General features: G+C 43.0%; 1 pseudogene; it reads left to right on the forward strand.

Annotated features, from left to right (window-relative positions):
* Nucleotides 1–982: 982 nt before the first annotated feature.
* On the forward strand, nucleotides 983–17,434 carry LOC112638923 (annotated as a pseudogene).
* Nucleotides 17,435–23,397: the final 5,963 nt, after the last annotated feature.

Here is a 23,397-nt window from a genome sequence, read left to right on the forward strand (position 1 = left end):
CACACGCATTCAACAGAGCAGAAATTTTTTTCCATATTTCATTATGACCTCTAGTATTCATTTAAAAGTTGCTCACATTATCTTTGTATGCAACCATTAATGCTAAAATAGCATCATGCAACCAATTTACTTTATCAATTGTCTCTTCGTTTTCGATCTGAACATTTGAATTACAGTGATTAGATCCTTCACATTGTGATTGTACAGTGGATTGCATCTGAATGCTGATATTTCCAATATTCATCGCAACAATGTTTGTGTTTTTTTCTTTTAATGGTTGTATAGTATTTGCTACTGTCCTCGCAACAGGCTTTATATATATAAAAGATTTGTCTAAAATGAAATAAAAAAGAAAAGAAATTATTATGTACACATGAAAAACGAATAAAATATGCAGTGTAGAAGAATTGGTACAAATTAATACAAAGAAATTCAGCTTATATACCAATTGATATTTTTTTCCAACAGTTTTAAGTTATATCTTATCGATATAACTAATAATTTTGTTAGCTTTTAGTAATTATTTTTGTGACCTAACCTGTCATATTTTGAGCGAGTGCTAAACCATCTTTATTGACAATTTTATTCCCTTTTCTATCAGTTACAAAAATAAATGGATCACTTTTAGACATTTTTACAAACTGCTCTTGTTTTCTTTTAGGAACTGTTGGGAACATGCGTAATTGTGCGTAATGTGCATGTCGAGTAAAACTTATCTACCTCATGACACGGGTAGGAATAGTTAACTCTTGAGTTAACTCGAATACGTTTCTGAGCGCTGTTATAGAATCTACTCGATGTTTTCTGAACGGCTCGAGTCAACTAGAGTTAACTCGAGTAAGATTTATGAACGTAGCCTTGCAGAGCGACTATCTATAACACTGAGGTTTGTTTGTCCTTATTTATAATTGCATTATGTCATGAATTTAAAAAATAATCATTTAATCAAATTATATTTAGATATTTAGCAAGTGGTGATTCAATGCATTCAATGTCATATCATTATCTCGCTGAAGTATCGACAATAAGCCACATTATAGGGGAAACTTGCTATGCTATATGGAATTCAATCCGTCAGGAAGTGATTCCACCATCAAAAACTACAGAGGAATGGCTGCATCTTGCTAAAGAATTTGAAGAGAGGTGGAATTTTAATCATTGCATAGGAGCAATTGATGGCAAACATGTTATTATTGAGGTTATAACGATGCACCCATGCACCCCTGATTCCCAGCAGGCGATCGCTGGAGGCTGCCGCCCGGCATAAGAACCGCCGGGCAAGGGCAGGGCGCTGAGCGCCACATTTTTAAAACATTAAAAACGAAGCCGTACGGTTGAGCTTCGAAATAGCGGAGCGCGCCGGAAACGGCCGACGAAACCCGAACGATCGGGTTAAGTCCCCTCGCGCCCGGCTCCACCGCGCGCCACGAACGGAGCCGGCACGTTTTGCGGCCGCTCGACGGGGGTAAAGTTGTTTTTACGCCGGCGCGGGCTAATTAGTCCCGTATAAAAAGGGCCTGTCGAGCAGAGAACAGAGACTCTTTCCTGAGTTTCTCCAGCGCACCAGTCGCCAGAGCAAACTCACCTAAGACGCCAAAAACAGCAAAATCAGCGGTGGGGAGTACCCCGCCACACCTGGGAATTCTCAGGATTTGCAAAGGCGCAATCCTTTCTAACCAAAGTGCATTCAGAAATTGGGGCGTTCCCCGATCTCTCCGGGAGTTCTCGGCAGACGCACGAAACCAGCTTCCGTCACCTTTCCGACCAGTGCATCCGGAGGTAGAGAGGAGAGCTACCCCCGGCGGGACGTTCTCGCTAGCACGGTCTTCCCGAAGGGAAATCCCGGCACTGCCTTTCCTCGAAAATACGCGGCTTTACGCGCAATCTCGCATCATACGAAAAAAAGCGGTCGAAAAAAGGCGCCGGCGCGCGCCGTGACGTCACGCCTCCGTCGACCGGCGATTAAACAGCTGACCGATTTAAACTCTTAATTACTCGCGAACGCGGCATTGCATCGGCATCCGGTTTTCGCGACCCGTTGCGCGAACTCGTGGTGCATCCGACCGTGCAACATCAAGCACAAGCACCGACTGCAGCCACGCTAAAACACGTTGCAAGTATTAGCGCATTTCCGTCACGAGCCGCGAGCCCACGAACGCACGCCCGCGGCACATCTCGAACGCGCCGAGGTATTGCGATATCAACACGAACGCAATTGTATATACGCGCCGAGTTTTGTTTGCGATAATTACTCGCACATGCACGCAACTGTATTTGTACAAACTCTTTTTTTTTTAAATATATTCTTTTTTTGTTTTGTTAATCGAACACCGCGTTACACTTATTTCTACGCCTGCCTAATCGAATCCGATCACTACGACTGCCGCTATCCGCGGAAATAAGCCCGTTACATTGGCGCCCGAACAGAATTCAATAGAGGCAGGGAAAATGAAGGCGTGGGTATATCGTTTAAATAAGGAGCAACTGATAGAGTTAGCGTTTAAGCTACAGTTAGACGAGTCCGGTTCAATCGAAGATTTACGCAAACGAATAAGCCGGTATTCAGAGGACCATCCCGATGAGTTGGAGGCTCGGGCGGGGGGCACGCAACAAGCACCGGTGCATCTCACGGTAACGTCACCCATGAATACGGGTTATTTAACGCCCACCGCGAACCCGTTTGAGAATACACCAGCGGAAGGGAAAACCATGAACCAGATCCGGAAATGGGGCTGTCATTTTGACGGCAAAGACCCCGCAGGATTTTTAGAAAGGGTGGGGGAGCTCAGAGAGGCGTATGCGTGTTCTAAAGCGCAATTACTAAAGGGCCTTCCGGAGTTATTACGAGGGGATGCGTTATCGTGGTACAGAAACGTACGCGATTCATGGGATACGTGGGAAGACTTCGAACGCGATTTCCGCCAACAATTTTTACCGCGACGTTACGCCGCAACATTAAGACGGGAAATCCTGGCGAAACGGCAAAAAACAAACGAAAAATTCGCACAATTTGTCACGGGCATGATGACATTAATGCGCAGGGCGGGCGGATACTCTCGTGAGGAACAATTAGAGCTGGTTTATGATAATATGAATCCGGCATACAAACACTACGTGCGAATTGATGACGTCAGGAGCATCGCGGAGTTACAGACACGCGCCTCAGAGTACGAGGACATTTTAACGGAGCAAAGAGAGGCGGCAAAACAAGAAAAGCATGCAGTAGCCGCTGTAACGACGAGTTATAACAAAAAAGAATGCTGTTGGCGGTGTAAACAACGAGGGCACACACGCACCCAATGTAAAAGGCCGGCACTGAAGTTCTGCTCACAATGCGGACGCGACGGAGTATGGACGAAGGAGTGCCACCCATGGTCGGGAAACGGGAAAGGGGCCGGAGGAAAAGAGGACGCGCAGGTCACCCCGAGCCCCGTATAAGGTTTACACCGCGCCCACACACAACAATCAAATTACACGAACGCGAATTCAACGCATTACTCGACGGGGGGTCAGAGATTTCACTGATCAACCCCCGAACGGCAGACATACTGGTTACGGATGGAATAACGATCCAAGAGGATCAAGATGAGATCCAACTGGCCGACGGATCGACACGGGTAACGATGGGCACAATGAAAGTACAAACGAACTTTTATGAGCATACTGAGCCGCACACTTTTACCATTCTCCCAAACATGGAGGAAGACGTGATTCTAGGAATAGACGCACAGGCGAAATTTCAAGTAAGCATACCACCGCCACCACGATATCTGGGAGATAAAGGGAACAGATGCAACGCAACCGGACTAGTCACTCAGACACCGAAACAAAAAGAACGGCTGGAGGAATTCCTCACAAAAGAGTTCAAACTTTTCGAGAACGTGCAAGGCCAGTCAAGGAGTATACAACACGAAATACGACTCAAGAACGAAAGACCGATTAAACAGCGATATCGACCAAGAAACCCGGCAATGCAGGCAATTATTGACAAGGAAGTTGACGAAATGTTGCAGCAAGGAATAATCGAACCTTCTCGCAGTCCGTGGAGCTCACCAATAGTTATAGTCAAGAAGAAAGATGGGAAATACCGTTTCTGCATCGACTTTCGACGAGTAAACGAAGTAACAACAAAGGACGCATATCCATTACCGCAGATAACCGCAACCCTGGATAAATTAAGAGGGGCAAGATATCTGTCGACACTTGACCTCAAAAACGGATACTGGCAGATACCTTTAGCACCAGCGAGCCGGCCTATAACAGCATTTACGATTCCAGGAAGGGGGCTGTTTCAATTCAAAGTAATGCCGTTCGGCTTACACTCAGCACCGGCAACGTTCCAAAGGTTATTAGATACCGTATTGGGGCCCGACTTAGAACCAAACGTGTTTGTATACCTGGATGATATTATCATAATCAGCCGAACATTCGAGGAACACCTCGAGTTACTCGCGGAGACGTTCAAACGCCTACGTAATACGCGCCTCCGTCTGAACCCTGACAAGTGCAAATTCTGCGTAGATCAATTAAAATACCTAGGTCATATAATCGATCGTCAGGGGATAAGAACAGATCCGGAGAAAGTAAACGCGGTAGCTAACTGGCCGGAACCGCGAACGGTGAAGCAAATTAGACAATTTGTCGGGATGGCCTCCTGGTATCGGCGTTTTATTTCGGGATTCTCAGAGATCGCGGCTCCATTAACAAAACTCACACGTAAAAACGCAAGGTGGTCATGGGGCGAGGGAGAAAGCAAGGCGTTTAAGGAATTAAAGGCAAAACTAATATCTGCACCCGTATTAGCATGTCCGGATTTTACGCGGGAATTTTTTCTACAGACCGACGCCAGCACGTCCGGTTTAGGCGCAGTGCTTACGCAAAGGTACGAAGACGGCGAGCGAGTAGTAGCGTATGCGAGTCGAACACTAAATAAAGCGGAACGTAACTATAGTGCAACGGAACTGGAATGTCTCGCGATAGTATGGGGGATAAAGAAAATGAAAAGTTACTTGGAAGGGTACAAGTTTACGGTGATCACGGATCACCAAGCATTAAGATGGCTGCAGAAAATGGAATCACCATCAGGGAGGCTAGGACGCTGGATCTTCGAACTTCAACAGTATGAGTTCGACGTAAAATACCGACGAGGGACGCTAAATCGGGTGGCCGACGCATTATCAAGGTATCCACAAACGGCGGCGATAAAAAAGCAGGGATGTCCTTGGTACCAACGGCTGCGAATCGAGGTGGAGAGGGATGCGAAAACAAGGCCTGAATACAAGCTGATGGACAATAAACTATATCGTCACATTTTCCATTCATTGGATTTTAAAGAGAACAACGCTCAAACGCAATGGAAGGTGTGCGTACCGACACCAGTCAGAGAAAAAGTAATGAGAACTTTCCATAACGAACCAACGGCAGGACATTTAGGAATAGCGAAAACCATCGCCAGAATAGCAGAGAAATACTACTGGCCGGGAATGTTCCGAGATATAGCCAAATACGTGCGGAAATGCGAAAACTGCCAGACACACAAGGTGGCACAACAACGCCCAGCAGGGAAACTCCACGCCACGGAAGTCAAACGGCCGTGGGAAAAAGTCAATATAGATCTGGTCGGACCACTACCAAGATCAGGGAAAGGCCACACCTGGTTGCTAGTAATGCAGGATCGTTTCTCGAAATGGATCGAGTTAGTCCCGCTAAAAAAAGCGACAGCAGACGCAGTAACACAAGCAGTCACTTCGAAGATCATCTTGAGGCACGGGAAACCGAACAGCATACTCTCAGACAACGGAACGCAACTCAAGTCCAAGCAACTAGAACAAAGACTACAGGAGTGCGGCATTAAACACATCACGACGCCTATTTACACGCCCCACTGTAATCCAGTTGAGAGAACTAATAGGACGATTAAAACCATGGTGGCACAGTTCGCAGGCAAAAATCAGAAAAACTGGGATGCAGAAATAGAAGCACTGCAATTCGCATACAACACGGCGGTGCACGACGCTACGGGATACACACCGGCTTATTTAAACCACGGTCGAGAACTCATGTCACCAGCAGACGACCAGGAGAACAAGGAGACAGCACCAACACCAGGGGAATTGCATCAACAACTGCAAGATGCACACGAATTGGTGCGAATTAATTTAGCTAGAGCCTTCCACCGACAGCAGACGCATTACGATTTAAGGAGGAGGGATTGGAAGCCTAAGCTAGGAGAATGGGTGTGGCGACGAGAACACCCGTTATCAAAAAAGAGCGAAAGCTTTAATGCAAAACTGGCGCCGAAATTTAGCGGACCGCACGAAGTACGTCGGATAATTTCGCCAGTAATCGTCGATCTTCGGAGCAAACGCGGGAAATGGCTCGACATATCCATATAGAGCACTTAAAACCGTTAAACAAAGAGATCGAGGAAAAAGACAACACAGGGGAAGTAAACACCACCAATGTCAGCGCCGAGGAGAACGACGACTAAACGAACGAAATCGGAACACAAGCGTTCAAGATGTCAAGCGAGCAAGACGTATTAGACGCGATAAACGAGTTCCTCGGCGAACCCGCCGAAAACGAAACGCCGCCACCAGAGCCAGCACCACCACGGCAACCACGACCACCACGGGTCGGCACGATCGTTCAACGATCCGATCGTGAGAACGCCCGGAAACGGGCAATGCTTTTGACACCGCCACCGCCTCCGCCGGCAAAAAGACCACCACGGCCGTACGAAAAGGAGCCGATCAGGGTCAAGCTTCCATCAACCGGCCCTCCAGAGGAGATCCTGCGACCAATGGGCCCCCTCACGGCACCTCCAATCAAGGTGGAAGTCGAGCCCGGCCTCGTCTTCGATGTACCACACTTCGCGGTGCACGTGAGCCGGAAATACAAGGTCCGGAGTCCACAAGGAAGGTGGATTTTGCGGTTCAGCAACAACGGCCAGCTGCGGTATCACCGGAAGATAGAGTAGGCGTTAGCTGGATAGTAACATGTAGGTCCGACTAGCCGACCGCACGAATAAAAGTGCCTCACATTCAGGCACATTGTACGAGGGGGGTGATATAACGATGCACCCATGCACCCCTGATTCCCAGCAGGCGATCGCTGGAGGCTGCCGCCCGGCATAAGAACCGCCGGGCAAGGGCAGGGCGCTGAGCGCCACATTTTTAAAACATTAAAAACGAAGCCGTACGGTTGAGCTTCGAAATAGCGGAGCGCGCCGGAAACGGCCGACGAAACCCGAACGATCGGGTTAAGTCCCCTCGCGCCCGGCTCCACCGCGCGCCACGAACGGAGCCGGCACGTTTTGCGGCCGCTCGACGGGAGTAAAGTTGTTTTTACGCCGGCGCGGGCTAATTAGTCCCGTATAAAAAGGGCCTGTCGAGCAGAGAACAGAGACTCTTTCCTGAGTTTCTCCAGCGCACCAGTCGCCAGAGCAAACTCACCTAAGACGCCAAAAACAGCAAAATCAGCGGTGGGGAGTACCCCGCCACACCTGGGAATTCTCAGGATTTGCAAAGGCGCAATCCTTTCTAACCAAAGTACATTCAGAAATTGGGGCGTTCCCCGATCTCTCCGGGAGTTCTCGGCAGACGCACGAAACCAGCTTCCGTCACCTTTCCGACCAGTGCATCCGGAGGTAGAGAGGAGAGCTACCCCCGGCGGGACGTTCTCGCTAGCACGGTCTTCCCGAAGGGAAATCCCGGCACTGCCTTTCCTCGAAAATACGCGGCTTTACGCGCAATCTCGCATCATACGAAAAAAAGCGGTCGAAAAAAGGCGCCGGCGCGCGCCGTGACGTCACGCCTCCGTCGACCGGCGATTAAACAGCTGACCGATTTAAACTCTTAATTACTCGCGAACGCGGCATTGCATCGGCATCCGGTTTTCGCGACCCGTTGCGCGAACTCGTGGTGCATCCGACCGTGCAACATCAAGCACAAACACCGACTGCAGCCACGCTAAAACACGTTGCAAGTATTAGCGCATTTCCGTCACGAGCCGCGAGCCCACGAACGCACGCCCGCGGCACATCTCGAACGCGCCGCGGTATTGCGATATCAACACGAACGCAATTGTATATACGCGCCGAGTTTTGTTTGCGATAATTACTCGCACATGCACGCAACTGTATTTGTACAAACTCTTTTTTTTTTAAATATATTCTTTTTTTGTTTTGTTAATCGAACACCGCGTTACACTTATTTCTACGCCTGCCTAATCGAATCCGATCACTACGACTGCCGCTATCCGCGGAAATAAGCCCGTTACAAGGTAATGTTATTGATCAGTTTTACGTACAGGTTGGCCGATTTATTTGAAGACACTGAAATATCTTGAGAACTATGCATCGGATCAAAAAAGTGGGTAATGAAAGTTGTTCGTCTCGAAGGGGGACATTCATTGATACCAAACTCGATCCCCCACCGCCACCTCTGGGGGTGGGGATGAGAGAAGATAAAAAACTTTAATGGGAACCTCCATTTTTTATTGCAGATTTGGATTCTCCAGAAAAAAGTACCCCAATTTGACGAGTTTTTGCATTTTGATTCACAGATGGCTAATCGACAAAAATCAAAATGGGTAAAAAATCGTTGAAAATTGGGGATATCTCGAGAAATACACATCAGATCAGAAAAATAAAAGTAGACGTATTTGATATTTTTTAAAATGCTATTCAATGACACCATAATTGACCCCCTACCCCCACCTCCTGGAGGTGAGAGAGGAAATTATTTCAAAATCTTCAATGGGAAACCCTTTTTTTATAGCAAATCTTGGTTCTCCATTGATTTGATATTATTGGTGTAATTTCTTTTACAGATATCGCTGCAATCGAAGCAGTTGAAAAAATTCATTGGTTCGTTTATCAATGAACTAAAAACTACTTTTAGCATTACCCAGGAACAACGTGGACGTAGTATTTTTCTGTTCCCTTTGGGATGCTTGTTTTAAGTGAGTCTCCTTGCCTCTCACAAATCGGGGAGAATGGGGTTTTCCATTCAAGTTTGGTATCATTGGATGTCCCCCTTCGAAACGAACAACTTTCATTACCCACTTTTTTTTATCCGATGCATATGTTGTGCCCGGCGCGGCACGGGATGTGGGGTAGCCGGGGATCTTCAACCAATTCTTCCAAAATGTCGTTTTGCAACAGTTTTATTATATAACTCTTCGCTACAAATATATTCGCTTATTTGATATTAATCAGTTTTTTTCGAGCCTTCTCTTCGTCGTCCTTTCCTGAATCGCTTCGTTCTCAGATTTAGAGTGTTTAGTAATTTCGTCGGGTGATTCGTCGCGTAGTATAGCGATTAGCCCTCGGTTTCGCATTATTAACGATTGTTTTGTGATTAACGTCTGTCCGCCGTGGACGACTTTTATTCCCTCGATTTTGGGGTGTTTTGGAGGGGATCGCCTAGCGACATGACCATGTATGGTCATGGAGGTTTTTCGTGGCGTCCAAAGTCTAAGTGTAAGCGAAGGAGGTTCAAAGTCGAATCCCTTCGTTAGCGTTTTCGCATTTCCGGCGAACGTTCTTACGCGTGGTTCGCTGAGGTAGCGGTTTTGCACGGTTCGCGAATATTCTATTAATATTATCAATGAAATAATAAGTTATAGTCTTTCGGACTATAACATCCCTCCCTCGGTGGAAAAGAAAAACGGAGGTTGTAAACGGAGTTTTTCTATCTTCTAAATGTACATATGCCTATCCTTATTTTAAATACAATATATTTTCCGTGTACAATATTCATTATAATCGTTTCTTAAATTAAAATTTATTTATTCTAAAATCGTGTGCTCTTAGTTCTTTTTAATATTGGTCTCTCATTCCGTATGATTTACTGTTACGTGTTTTATGTTACAATATTCGCGATAATCTGTTTCGTATACATATATTTTCATTTCGCAAGGCGTATTTATATTTAAATGATATGTCGGATGACTGCTTTCGCATATATATTGCTTATATTTATCTATACAATTAGTTAGATCTTGTTTCGTTAGGCTTAGGTAGGTATGCATTTCTTTATTTACAATCATTAGCTTATTCTCTATTTTTATATACGCAAATTTGTTATTATAATCGGTTGTTGGTCCATCTTTACCGCGCGATCGTTTTGAGCGGGCATGTTTGTGCGTCTATGCAAACAACCCGCTATCATTGTGTATAGTCGTGAATGTGAACACTGGTGTGCACTGGTGGTACACGAAGTCGTGCCCTACCCTAAGAGCATCTTGCCCTCCATATGGGACATTTTAGACATTTTGCGGGCGCAGGAGGCCCAGGAATTCGCAGAGTTGTGGGCGCATCGTCGCGTGGAGCGTCTCTTGCGCTTGGGCCGGAGTGGCCAGAACGCGGTGCCCAGGGGGAGGGTCCGCGCCTTTTAGCGTCTTCCTCCGGAACAATTGCTTTCTATGGGCCTTGGCCGCGGTCGCCAGCATGGGTAAATGAATTTTTTATTATTAGTGTGTATTTATTTTTAGTGTTCTATAAATAGTTTTAATTTGTTTGTGTGCACGCGTAGCGTTTTCCTTCCCTTTTTTATTGTATAATTTACGTCGGAGTTCTTTTCTAAAATCGTATATGGTCCTGTCCATAATGACTCTAGTTTTTCGATCTTCCGCGTTGTAGTGTTTCGTCATACTCTAATACTTTGTCTCCTATTTTAAATTGTGTTTCTTTTGTATTTTTATCGTATTGTTTCTTGGCTTTAAACTTTTCTTCTTTTATGTGTTCTTTTGCGAGTTGATTTGTTGCGCGTAGTCTTTCTCTTGTCACGGGCGAATTCCGCGTGAATCGCCGTCGGATAGCTGGAGTCGGGATCAGGATTCGTTCGTGGATTTTACTGATAACGAGAGCGTGTATGTGAAAAAAAAAGACTTTATTATAATAGCTTACAGTGTGTTTGTGTGAGTGTGTGTGTGTGTGTGTGTGTTACAGTGTATATGTGAGATGTGTGTGTTGCAATATGCGTGTGAATTGCACGAAGCGCGATGCGTGTTAAAGATTTCGCTGCGCGGAGATCGAGTTATAACGGCACACGTGATTGTGTTAGCTGATTTCGCCCGAGACTGTGTTGAGTCGCACGAATATTATTCAAAATATATGTATTTATATAATTAATCGGTATCGCGTAATACAAATGCAGCGGTTATTATCAGAAGTGCAACAATACTTTATACAATGCTTCGTACGCCGCGCGTGTTTACGTCTGGGCGCGGTGAATGACTGTTGACGGTGTGCGTCGCGTTTTTCTATGCGCGCGTGTCTGGCGGTAGGTCTAGCCGTGTTTTTGTGGATTTTTCGCAGGCGTTTCTGCGAATCGCCGGGTAAATTCGGTGTACGCGCCTTCGGCGGAAATATGAATGAAATTCCCGGTATTGAGGGAAAGTTTCTAGGAAACGTGCCGACGAGAAATACTCGTCCGAGGCAGCTCTCCTCTCTGCCTCGAGATATAATGCACAACGTTAGGCGGTTGGATGCTGGACCGTGTTACCGAGATCTCTCGGCCGAACCGGAGTGCGCTCGGGTTCGTTTTGCGGTCGGAAAAAGCGGCTAGATGGATTGCCGGTTTATAATCGAGAGTTCTCGATAGAGGAAGAGTGCTCTCTACCTCTGTTTTAAATTCGGCTTTTTGCTAGGAGTGGTTCTGGATTGCGAGACGTTTCACTTGCGTGATCGGAATCGGAAAAGGTGATTAGATTGCCGAATACGTCCTTTTTATACCGGCTAATTATCCACGCATCAGCGCGCGGCGGCATTACCTCTTCCAAACGGGTTTCGGGAAAACATACGGTCAGGCTCGTTCGGAGGGGTTCGGATATTGCGCCGAACGCGGGCTTTCGCCGGTCAGCGGTTCGGGGCGCCTCGGCAATTTCCGGTGTTTTCCGGCTCGACAATTAACGGCTTAACGCCCGTTCGAGATGTTTTACAACGTTTAAAAAAATGTGGGCGCACCGCGCCCCTGTCTTTGCCCGGCGGATGTTCTGCCGGACGGCAGCTTCCGGCGAATCGCATGCCGGGTATAATAATGCGATTTAAGGGGTGCACGGGGTGCATCGTTACATCATCCCCCCCCTTCGAATTGTGCCTGAATTTGAGGCACACGTTAAGCTCGGTGTTCGGACTGCTGGACGGTCGGACGAGTGGATCCTCTGGGATGAACGGCTCTAGTTTATCCTCCATTTGTAGCAGAGCTTTCCGTCCCCTGAAAATCGCAGGATCCATCGCCTCTGCGAAGTCCTCGGCTTGTAGCGCCGGCTCACATGCACCGCGAAATGCGGTACCTCCACGATAAGGCGGGACTCTATTTCCACCTTGATGGCTGGTGCTGTCATCGGCCTCATTGGCCGCAGGATCTCCTCCTGTGGTTGCGTCTCGGCTGCGGGTTTTTGCAGCGGTTTCAGCGGCTTCTCAAACGGCCGGATCGGCCTACGCCCAGGTGGTGGCGGCGGTTGGCCAAGAACATTTGCCGCTTTAGCTCGTTGACCCGGTCGGATCTCTGCACGATTGTCTCGACCCTCGGCGGCCGCGGCGGTGGTGGCTGCTGGTGCGGCTCGGGTGGCGGAACCGGTGGCGCGGGCAGCGCTTCCTCCTCGGCTGGCTCTCCGAGGTATTCGCTGATTGCTCGTAGGATATCTTCACTGTTCGACATCTCGAAATGAAGTGACTTGCGTTGCTCAAGTCACTCGCTCTCGTCGTTGTTGTTGTTATTGTCGTTATCCTCGTCCTCGGTGTCGTTTTTCGCCGTTTTCAAATCTTGAACGTGTATATACCGGAGCCACTTTCCTCGCCTGCTACGGAGATCCACGATTACCGGCGAGAACGATCACCTGACGTATTTCGTATGGCTCGTCGTATTTCGGCGCCAGCTTTGCATTAAAATTAGTTGCTTTATTCGAGAGTTGATGACCCTTTTTCCACACCCAGTCGCCCACCTGCGGTTTCCAGGCTCTTCTCCTTAGGTCGTAAAAATGCTTTTGCTTTTCGAAAGCTCGTGCGAGATTAATTTTCACCAGCTCGTTCGCCTCTTGCAGCTGTCTTTGAATTGTTTCCGGAGCGGGTGCTTGTTCATCCGACGGGTTGTCGTCCACGGGTGAAGTCAATTCGCGGACGTAATTAAAAAACGCTGGTGTGTATCTTGTGGCGTCGTGAACGGCTGTATTATATGCGAACTGGATCGCGTTTAATTTTTCATCCCAGGTTTTTTGGTCTTTTCCGATATATTGGCTGACCATTGTTTTTATAGATCGGTTGGTCCTTTCTACTGGGTTGCAATGTGGTGCGTACGCTGTCGTCACGTGCTTCACGTTGCATTCCTTTAATCTCTGCTCTAATTGTTTTGAACGTAACTGGGTGCCGTTGTCTGATAAGATGACTTCTGGTTTTCCGGTGTCGTAGAATTATGCTATTCGTTACGGCCTGCGTTACGGCCTGCGTTCGGCTGTGGCTCGGCGTAGAGGCACTAGTTCGGTCCATTTTGTGAATCGGTCTTGCATGACTAAAAGCCATGTATACCCCTTTTTTGATCTTGGCATTGGACCGATAAGGTCGATACAGACCTGCTACCAGGGTCTTTTAACCTCTGTTGCGTGTAGTTTTCCCGCCGGCCTTTCCTGAGACGCCTTGTAACTCTGACAGTTCTTGCAATTCCGAACATATTTCGTGATGTCGCGAAACATCCCTGGCCAGTAGTATCCCTCGGCAATTCTCGCTATGGTCTTCGCGATGCCCGAGATGTCCAGCTGTTGGTTCGTCATGGTACTTTCGGAGAACTTGTTGTCGAATCGGTGTTGGGATACATACCTTCCACTGGGCGTCGCTGCTTATATCCTTGAAATTTAGTGTATGCAGGATGTGTCGATATAATCTCCCTTCCTTGATCTTGTAGTCTGGTCTGGAGGCTGGATTCTGGCGCACTTCTTTCATTATTCGGTCGTACCAGCTGCATCTTCTATTTTGTTTTACGGCGCAAATTTCTGGGCAGCGTGACAGCGCGTTTGCCACGCGATTCTGAACCCCCCGGCGGTATTTGATATCGAATTCGTATTGCTGTAACTCGAATACCCAGCGTCCGGTCGGTGATTCTAATTTTTGCAGCCATTTTAGGGCCTGATGGTCGATTATGACGGTAAAGGCATAGCCTTCTAGATAACTTTTCATCCGCCGGATTCCCCAGACGATTGCCAGGCATTCGAGTTCCGTTGCAGTGTAGTTTCGTTCCGCCGCGTTTAATGTTTGGCTCGCATATGCTATCACCCTTTCTCCGTCCTCATGTTACTGCATCAGCATCGCACCGAGACCGGGGGTGCTTGCGTCGGTTTGCAACATGAATCGCTTTGTCCGGACAGGCTAAAACTGGAGCGGAGACTAGTTTTTCCTTTAGTGAGTGAAAGGCCTTTTCTTGCTCTTCACCCCACGCCCAGCGCGCGTTTTTTTTTTGTAAGTCGTGTTAGCGGCGCGGCTATTTCGGAGAAACCCGCAATAAATACATGGTACCGCCGGTACCATGAGGCCATCCCGATAAACTGCCGAATTTGCTTGACTGTCCGCGGTTCTGGTCAATTAGCCACTGCGCTAATCTTTTCGGGGTCTGTCCGGATCCCTTCCCTGTCGATAATGTGTCTCAGATATTTTAGCTTGTCTACGCAGAATTTGCACTTGTCAGGGTTCAGCCGTAATTGAGCGTTTCGAAGGCGGCGGAAGGTCTCGGCGAGCAGCTCGAGATGTTCGTTGAACGTTTTACTAATTATGATAATGTCATCTAAATAGACAAATACATACGGTTCTAAATCCGGCCCGAGGACTGTATCTAGCAATCTTTGGAACGTAGCTGGTGCCGAATGCAGCCCGAACGGCATAACTGTAAACTGATACAGCCCCTTCCCTGGAATCGTGAACGCGATCAATGGTCGGCTTTCCTGTGCGAACGGAACCTGCCAATATCCACTTTTTAAGTCGAGCGTGGATAGATAACGCGCTTCTCTTCGGGAATCATTGTTCACGCTTCTTTTAATGGTACATAGTGCGGGGCTGTGCTGCGTCGGTTTCGGATATCGCGTTGAGTGCGTCCGTACGTTACGTCGAGTGGGACAGTGTTTGCATTTACTCGCGTTCCGTTTAAGTTTGTTTGTGCGGTTTGTATATTTCGCATTTGTTCGCGCATGTACTGCATTTCGGTTTGCATTTCGCGGAAACTGTATACGAGTTCGGCGAGTAATACGTTACTCGTTTCTTCGGCCGGCTGATCTGCGTCTTCATAGGCCGCGGCTACGTTTAGTTCGGTTTGCTGCGCTCGCATGCGCTCGATTTCTCTATCGACGGCTTCGTTATCCATATTTGCACGTGGCTTGAATAAACTAATATCAACTAATATCAGCGAATAATTTCTTCGTACTGTAACGCGACTTGGTCCGTCTTGTACTGAATTATCGTTATTACTCGTTTCGTGTTCCTCGGATGAATCAGAAACTCGAATAATGTTCTTCTAAATTTTTCCGCACGCTTCTACGAATATCGCGAGCAGCCTCTTCTGCTACTCGTATCGGAGTTACAATTTCGAATTTATTTGCCAATCGCGCTGGCACGCTCAAAAATCGCGGACTTTTAAATTTTACTTGTTTTGACAGTGCTGACATTTAAATAAAGTTCGACTTACAGTAGTAATACGGTGATTCGCATGGTCATAACTTATCGAGTCGCTTATCGTATCGCTCGACTGTTGATGCTGCTGGTGGGTCGTTGTCCCGCGTTGATGCGTCATCCGTCGGCGATGCGTTGTCCGTCTGCGTTGCGTTATACGTCTGCGTTGCGTTGCCTTGGCTATGGATCGACGTTGGTCCTTGAGCGCTGTGGTTTCCTTTCGGCTTTCAGCTGCTTGGCCGTGATTTCTTTATCACTGTCGTCCGTATGTGTTGCGTACTGGTTGAGTCTATCTGCTTTAATATAGCAGTTGCTCTCTCCAGTTTATTAATTTTGTATTTTCTTTTTGTTGCAGGCGTTAAGGAATTTTACTGGTCCTTGGTATCTCGGCTATCCCATCGCTGCCACCAGAATGTTGTGCCCGGCACGGCACGGGATGTGGGGTAGCCGTGGATCTTCAACCAATTCTTCCAAAATGTCGCTTTTGCAACAATTTTATTATATAACTCTTCGCTACAAATATATTCGATTTGATATTAATCAGTTTCTTTCGAGCCTTCTCTTCGTCCTTTCCTGAATCGCTTTGTTCTCAGATTTAGAGTGTTTAGCAATTTCGTTGAGTGATTCGTCGCGCAGTATAGCGATTAGCCCTCGGTTTCGCACTATTAACGATTGTTTTGTGATTAACGACTATCCGCCGTGGACGGCTTTTATTCCCTCGCTTTTGGAGGTGTTTTGGAGGGGATCGCCTAGCGACATGACCATGTATGGTCATGGAGGTTTTTCGTGGCGTCCAAAGTCTAAGTGCAAGCGAAGGAGGTTCAAAGTCGAATCCCTTCGTTAGTGTTTTCGCGTTTCCGGCGAACGTTCTTATGCGTGGTTTGCTGAGGTAGCGGTTTTGCGCGGTTCGCGAATATTCTATTAATATTATCAATGAAATAATAAGTTATAGTCTTTCGGACTATAACACATAGTTCTCGAGATATTTCAATGTCTTCAGATAAATCGGTCACCCTGTATATTTATCATTGGAGATTATAAAATTGATGTCTAAATGAATATTCTTTTTTTCAGTGTCCACCAAATGCAAGATCATCTTATTATACTATAAGAATAGTCACAGTATTGTGCTCCTAGGAATTTGTGATGCACAATATATCTTTACGTTCGTCAATATAGGAGCCTATGGTCGTCGCAATGACGGTGGAATTTTTAGAAACTCAAAGATGGGTCTAAAATTTCATTCTAATGAAATAAATGTACTTGTACTAGAACCTCTCAGCCCAAGTGGATCGTCTTTACCATATGTTCTGGTGGGCGACGAAGCCTTTCAATTAACGAATTATTTGCTTCAGCCTTATCCAGGAAAAGGCGGTTTAAATGACAAGCGAAATATTTTTAATTATCGATTAAGTCGAGCTAGGAGAACAATTGAGAATGCATTTGGTATCCTAGTCAGCCAATGGAGAATATTGAAGCGCCCGATAAATTGTAGTATGGGGAAAAACAATTTCCATTGTTAAAGCTATCGTATGCCTCCATAATTGAATTCGTTGAAGGGATATTGGAGAAAATGAATATGTGACTCCAACATTAATTGATCATGAAGATGAAGACGGCTTTGTTCCAGGCTCTTGGAGAAGTTGCATGGATAATAGTGCATTCATGGACATAATCAATGCGGTTCTAATAATAGTTCTCGTCGAGCAATGCAGATTTGAGGAGAATTTTGCAAATATTTTAATAGTGAAGATGCCATGGCAATTCAATCATTGTTAGTACTTGTGATTCTGTAAATGTTGTATATAAATGTATGTAAATGTAAATATATATAAATGTAAATATCTGTATATAAATATTAGTTTATAAATTAAATATTGATATATGTATAAATATTAGAAGCAAAACTTTATTAATTATAAACATTATTATAAACATTATATATAAAATTTTTATTTGATATTAAATATAAAATATATATTTGAACGAAACAAAAACAGATTTAAATAATAGAATTAAAACTATAAATTGAACAACAAAATCTAACATAGTTTTTTATTGATCACTCTATTTTTACAATCAAAAATTTAACATGTTTTGACTGGAAAAATATGATGATCGGTAAGGCTTAATTTCCTTTTTTAAATATTGCATAAGTTAGATTCATTATTTGTTGAACGGCATCTAACTGAGTTTCTCGATTCATCTGTCTCAACCTAGATCTAATAACTGATAAGGTAGAATCAATTTCATCGGATTTGGGTGGTGTTGGTATTACAAATGGAGTTGGTGATTAACAAAGCGAATCAGCAATTCTTTCAAGTCCACTGGACTGCTGTCCTGAACTCTTCTTTCTTTTAATTGGCACACCTGCAATTTATTAGTTTATTATTATTGTTATTAATGTAATTAGAGCGCATTCAGATCTCGACAGAAAACAGAAAAGCAATAGCCAATCAGATTTTATGGTAAAAACTTTCTGTTGTACTGCTTACTATCTGCGTAAATTATGATTGGCTATAGCTTTCCTGTTTTCTGCTTTTTTGTCGAGGTCTGAATACACTTCTGCAGAAACTACTTGACATAAAACATTTCGACAGATATTAATGTAGGTCAAGTACCTGATGCTTTTGATTCTGATTGATCATTGTCATCAAATGGATCATTATTTATTGATTCATTAATACTTAAAGAATCATCATCATATCAATATTGGAAGCTTTTCCCCTAAAAATATAAATATAAATTAATAAACAGTTTAAAAGCGCACATAATGAAAATATTTAATTTTTACTTTTTGACAAGGCATAAGTCGCGTAGAAACTCCATGGAATCATAATGATGTCATTTTTTTGTAGGGGGAGGTCTTGCTGATTCACTAGGATGATTTTCAGAATGAATTATTCGTCGATAGGCGTCATGTAAGTTTTTAAATTTTTTTTTGGCTTCTTCTCTGCTAAGTTTACCTGTAAGAGAAATTTTTCTCTACTGTAAGTATTTCAACTGCGAATATTCTTAATGTCTTTTTTACCTCCCAATATTTCAGATACTTCATCCCACCGTTTTTTTGTCAATCGTTGGCTTCATTGTTCTACTGAAACAGTAAAATCCCAGAGGGGTCTTTTTTCTTGAACAGATAAAATTAATAATTCCTCATCGTCATAATTTAATGTACATTTGCTTCTTCGATTTGCTTCTTTTTATTGCGAGATCTATTTTCATTTTCGCTTGTGTTTCTCTATTTACTGGCGAGAGTATTTTAATAGTTCCTAAAATCAATTTCATTAGATAGAAAATGCAAAATCTCTGCAACGTTCAGGATTTTAATCAAACTTTTATTTACCTGGAATGTTCTCACGAACAAGCAATACAATTTCTTCGTTGTTGACCAGGCTGCGTCGAATAATCTTATTGTCGTCTACAAATAATAGTATAAATTTAGAATACTATTCTTTTTGTGGCGTCTCTGACGCTCGCCACATCGAGCGCGGTCTCAGGAAGCGCTGACCGGCGTAATGAAGTTGGCGCAATCTCAATTATAATTAATGCCGCTGAAAGGCGCGACAGATTAAGATAATTTTCTCGCTATTGAAAAACATTGGAAAGTATAAGAAGTATATAAGAAGATGCGATCGACGACTTTTCACCCTTCTTGTAACCTCGCAGAAATAGCTTCTAGCTACTCAGCGAATAATTTTTTGCTCTTTTTATAAAACCCTTGCGGTCTACCTTATCACCGAAACCTTCCCAGATCTTCGGGATCCTCGAGATCTTCCTGATCACCGAGACCTTCCAGATCCTCGGAATCCTCGAGATCTTCCTGATCACCGAGACCTTCCAGATCCTCGGAATTCTCGAGATCTTCCTGATCACCGAGACCTTCCAATCCTCGGAATCCTCGAGATCTCCTGATCACCGAGACCTTCCAGATCCTCGGAATCCTCGAAGATCTTCCTGATCACCGAGACCTTCCAGATCCTCGGAATCCTCGAATCTCTGATCACCGAGACCTTCCAGATCCTCGNACCCACACCCCCAAAAAAAAAAAAAAAAGGAAAAAAAAAGGAGAAAAAGGAGGGGGGAATCCTTTTGTAAAAAAAAAAGCCAACAAGCCGGCGTTTTTTTTTTTTGGGTAAAAAAAAATGGGGGGTCTTCGAGCCTTTTCTTTTCCCCAAAAAAATCGAATGGGGGCCCCCCGGGTTTTTTCTTTTTAAAAAAATTCTCCTCAATTCCGGTGGGCAACAAATCCCTTCCGTTCCCCCGCCTTTTTTTCAATGGGTCCCCCTTTTTCCCAGAAATACCCATGAAAATTTCCCCGTCAACCAAGTTTTTTATGACCCTTTTGAGCAAATTTGGATCGTCGTTGACAGCATTCAACAGCTTCTGAGCAATATCTACGCAACGTTGTTTTTGGTCGAAATTCAGCAATTTCGGAACAAACTTCGCCGCCACACGTTGCATGCCCAAAACACCCGAAAAAATTGCATGACATGAGTCAACCGATATGCCGACATCCTCAGCAACTTCTCTAATAGTGATTCGACGATTCTCCATAACAATTTTCTTCACTGCTTCGACGTTGTCATCGGTTGTTGACGTACTGGGGTGTCCAGGGCGGGCATCGTCATTAACATCTTCTCGACCTTCTGTGAAGAGCTTGTACCACTTGTAAACATTTTTGCTCAGAGTAGACTCGCCAAATGCCGCAATCAACATTTCAAGTACGTCAGAGCACTTAATTTTATTTTTCACACAAAATTTAATTTTTTGATAGCAAAAAATCGACAAGCACACTAAAACACGTCTAACCCTTTATATCTGTGAAAAACAAACCAAAACATGCAAACAGCTGATAATGTCAACATATGTTTGGGACATGTGTACCAACATAACAAAAAAAAATTCCAAAATCGAATGTACGTAGCCCGCGAAATTTGAAAAGTCATCTTTTTTTTTTAACACACCTCGTATATGCCACAAACTGCGGAATTATTTATTAATTTATACGGGTGGTACAGAATGTCCCCCTCTGTATATAAAGTGTTACTATATGGTAGTAATATTATGCGGAAGTTAGTTCTACCTATTGGCTATTTTTCAGAAGAAGCTCAAGAATTTGGAAATAAAATATTTAAAGCTGCTAGGCGCTATTATAGTAGAACTTGTTCCCGTAAAAGTAATAATAAAGACATAATGCATTATCTTTTAATTTTATTTAATTTTATTTATTTTAATTTTAATTTTATTTAATTTTATTTATTTATTTATTTTATTTTCAGATTCTATTTTTAGTACTAAGAGATTAAGAAAAGATAAAATAATAAGAGAATTATCAATCGAAGCAAAAAATTTAATAAAATGGACCGAACCAAATAATATAAATAATAATGAAAATAATGATAACAATAATTTCAGGAGATTCAGATAATACTAACAATACTTCAGAAGATTCAGATATTAAAGATTACTTTAAAAACCTTGAAGACGATAATATTCCTATAGATATATAATAAATAAGAAAAAAATAAATAGAATAAATAAATTGTGTTTGCTATATAAAACAAAATTAAATATATACATATATACAGGGTGAGTCATTTTAATCAATACACTCGAATATCTCGAAAACAGCACTCTTCAGAAAGAAATGTTTCAAACAAAAATTGTAGGGTGTGAAGGGGGACATAAGATGGTAGCATTAGTTTGACCTTGGAAAGTCATTTGAAGGTCACATAAAAGTCACCTTCAATTTCTTAAATTGAACCCACTATTTTTCATTACATATTCTTATAGCTTATCTCGAGAGCTTTCCAAAACACTACAGACAAATGTTTTTTCATTAAGTACTTTTTGAGTTATAAGGCTTCAAAGTTTGCAGTACTTCGATATAAAATGCAAAATATCTCGTAAAATATTTAGTTTTTGGTAGTCTTACCCTAATCTTTTATGCACAGGATAATGAGACAAAACTATTGGTGCAAAGAAAACGTATGATGTTTAATAAAAAAAGTGCATTGCAAATTACACATTTTTTATTATAACAATCATACGTTTCCTTTGCACCAATAGTTTTGTCTCATTATCCTGTGCATAAAAGTATTAGGGTAAGACTACCGAAAACTAAATATTTTACGAGACATTTTGCATTTATATCGAAGTACTGCAAACTTTGAAGCCTTATAACTCAAAAAGTACTTAATGAAAAAACATTTGTCTGTAGTGTTTTGGAAAGCTCTCGAGATAAGCTACAAGAATATGTAATGAAAAATAGTGGGTTCAATTTAAGAAATTGAAGGTGACTTTTATGTGACCTTCAAATGACTTTCCAAGGTCAAACTATATGCTACATCTTATGTCCCCCTTCACACCCTCAATTTTTTGTTTGAAACATTTCTTTCTGAAGAGTGCTGTTTTCGAGATATTCGAGTGTATTGATTAAAATGACTCACCCTGTAATATGATATTATATATATATATATATATATATTATATATTTATTTATTTATTTTCGGCAATTAATATAAATAAAAAAATCAGAATAAAAATTAAGTAAAGAAATAAAATAAAAATATAAAAATACAAAATAATATAAAAAAATAAAACCAAAAAACACGGAAAACCCTGTTCTCAGACTGATATCTTGTCGCGGTGAAAAGGTTTATAATTGCATATCTTTTTCAATATAATCAAAGTAGCAATTAAACCAAATCCAGTCATTATATAATTTAATTATTTGGAGGGAGAGAGATAATATTCACTCTTAATTATCTTAATTATTCATTAATAATCTACAGACTATTATTATACAGCGTGTTTCACCTAGAAGTGACCACTCTCTTTTATCTTTTAAACTAAAAGAGATAGACCATAATAAATATATATGAAATTAAATGGCTTGAACTGAACTTTATTGTGAGTATAGTGATTGATTACAAAATTTATCTGTATTAAAAAACGGAGAGATATGCATAATTTTTTTATAATAATGTAGATATTTTGATATAATAAAAGTTGTAGTGCTGTTTGAAACGAATATAACGATGTATAAAAAATAAAAATCAAAGGAAATGTTACGGGGTCGGTGAGCCAGAATCGCGTGTCGTGTGGCGACAAACTCAAAAATATCACCTATACGTTATTTTGGCAAGGATGGAAAATGTCACAAAATTAACGTATGTATTAAGTGAAAATTTATTAACACAAACGTTTCTACCCGTATCGGGCTCTCTTCAGTGAAAACAATAAAATGAGAAATAATAGTAAACGACGAAGTTGATTAGAATCCTAGTCGGAGACATACAAAATAATATACAAATTCGCAAGTGTGAGATAAAAACGACGAAATCAAAAAGTCTGCGCGCGCGTGCAGACAAGGCGCTCGCAAAAATCATAATGGAGTGAAAGTTGCATATACAATAATATAATCAGTTTGTAGACAACACGCTCAAAAATTAATCGCAAATCGAAGAATTGTTATAAGGAAATCGCTAATATAAAACATATTACAGAGCTCCATGAATTGCAACCGTTCTGCGTACATGTGTAGAAATGATGCTCACTTTCGTTGTTGGAATACAAGAAAAGACCGTTCCACGAAACGAAAACAAGGAAAAAACCCAGGAGATCTCGTCTTCCGATGTAATAAGAATATTATATAGTAAAGTCCTGGTAAACTCCGTAGGTAATCTGTAATAATTATAAACCAAAAGGAGCAACAAGTCTCGCACATATAACCACAGAAG

This window comes from Camponotus floridanus, unplaced genomic scaffold (genome assembly GCF_003227725.1).
Source record: "Camponotus floridanus strain SB8 unplaced genomic scaffold, Cflo_v7.5 scaffold106, whole genome shotgun sequence".
In the NCBI taxonomy this organism is placed as follows: Eukaryota; Metazoa; Arthropoda; class Insecta; order Hymenoptera; family Formicidae; genus Camponotus; species Camponotus floridanus.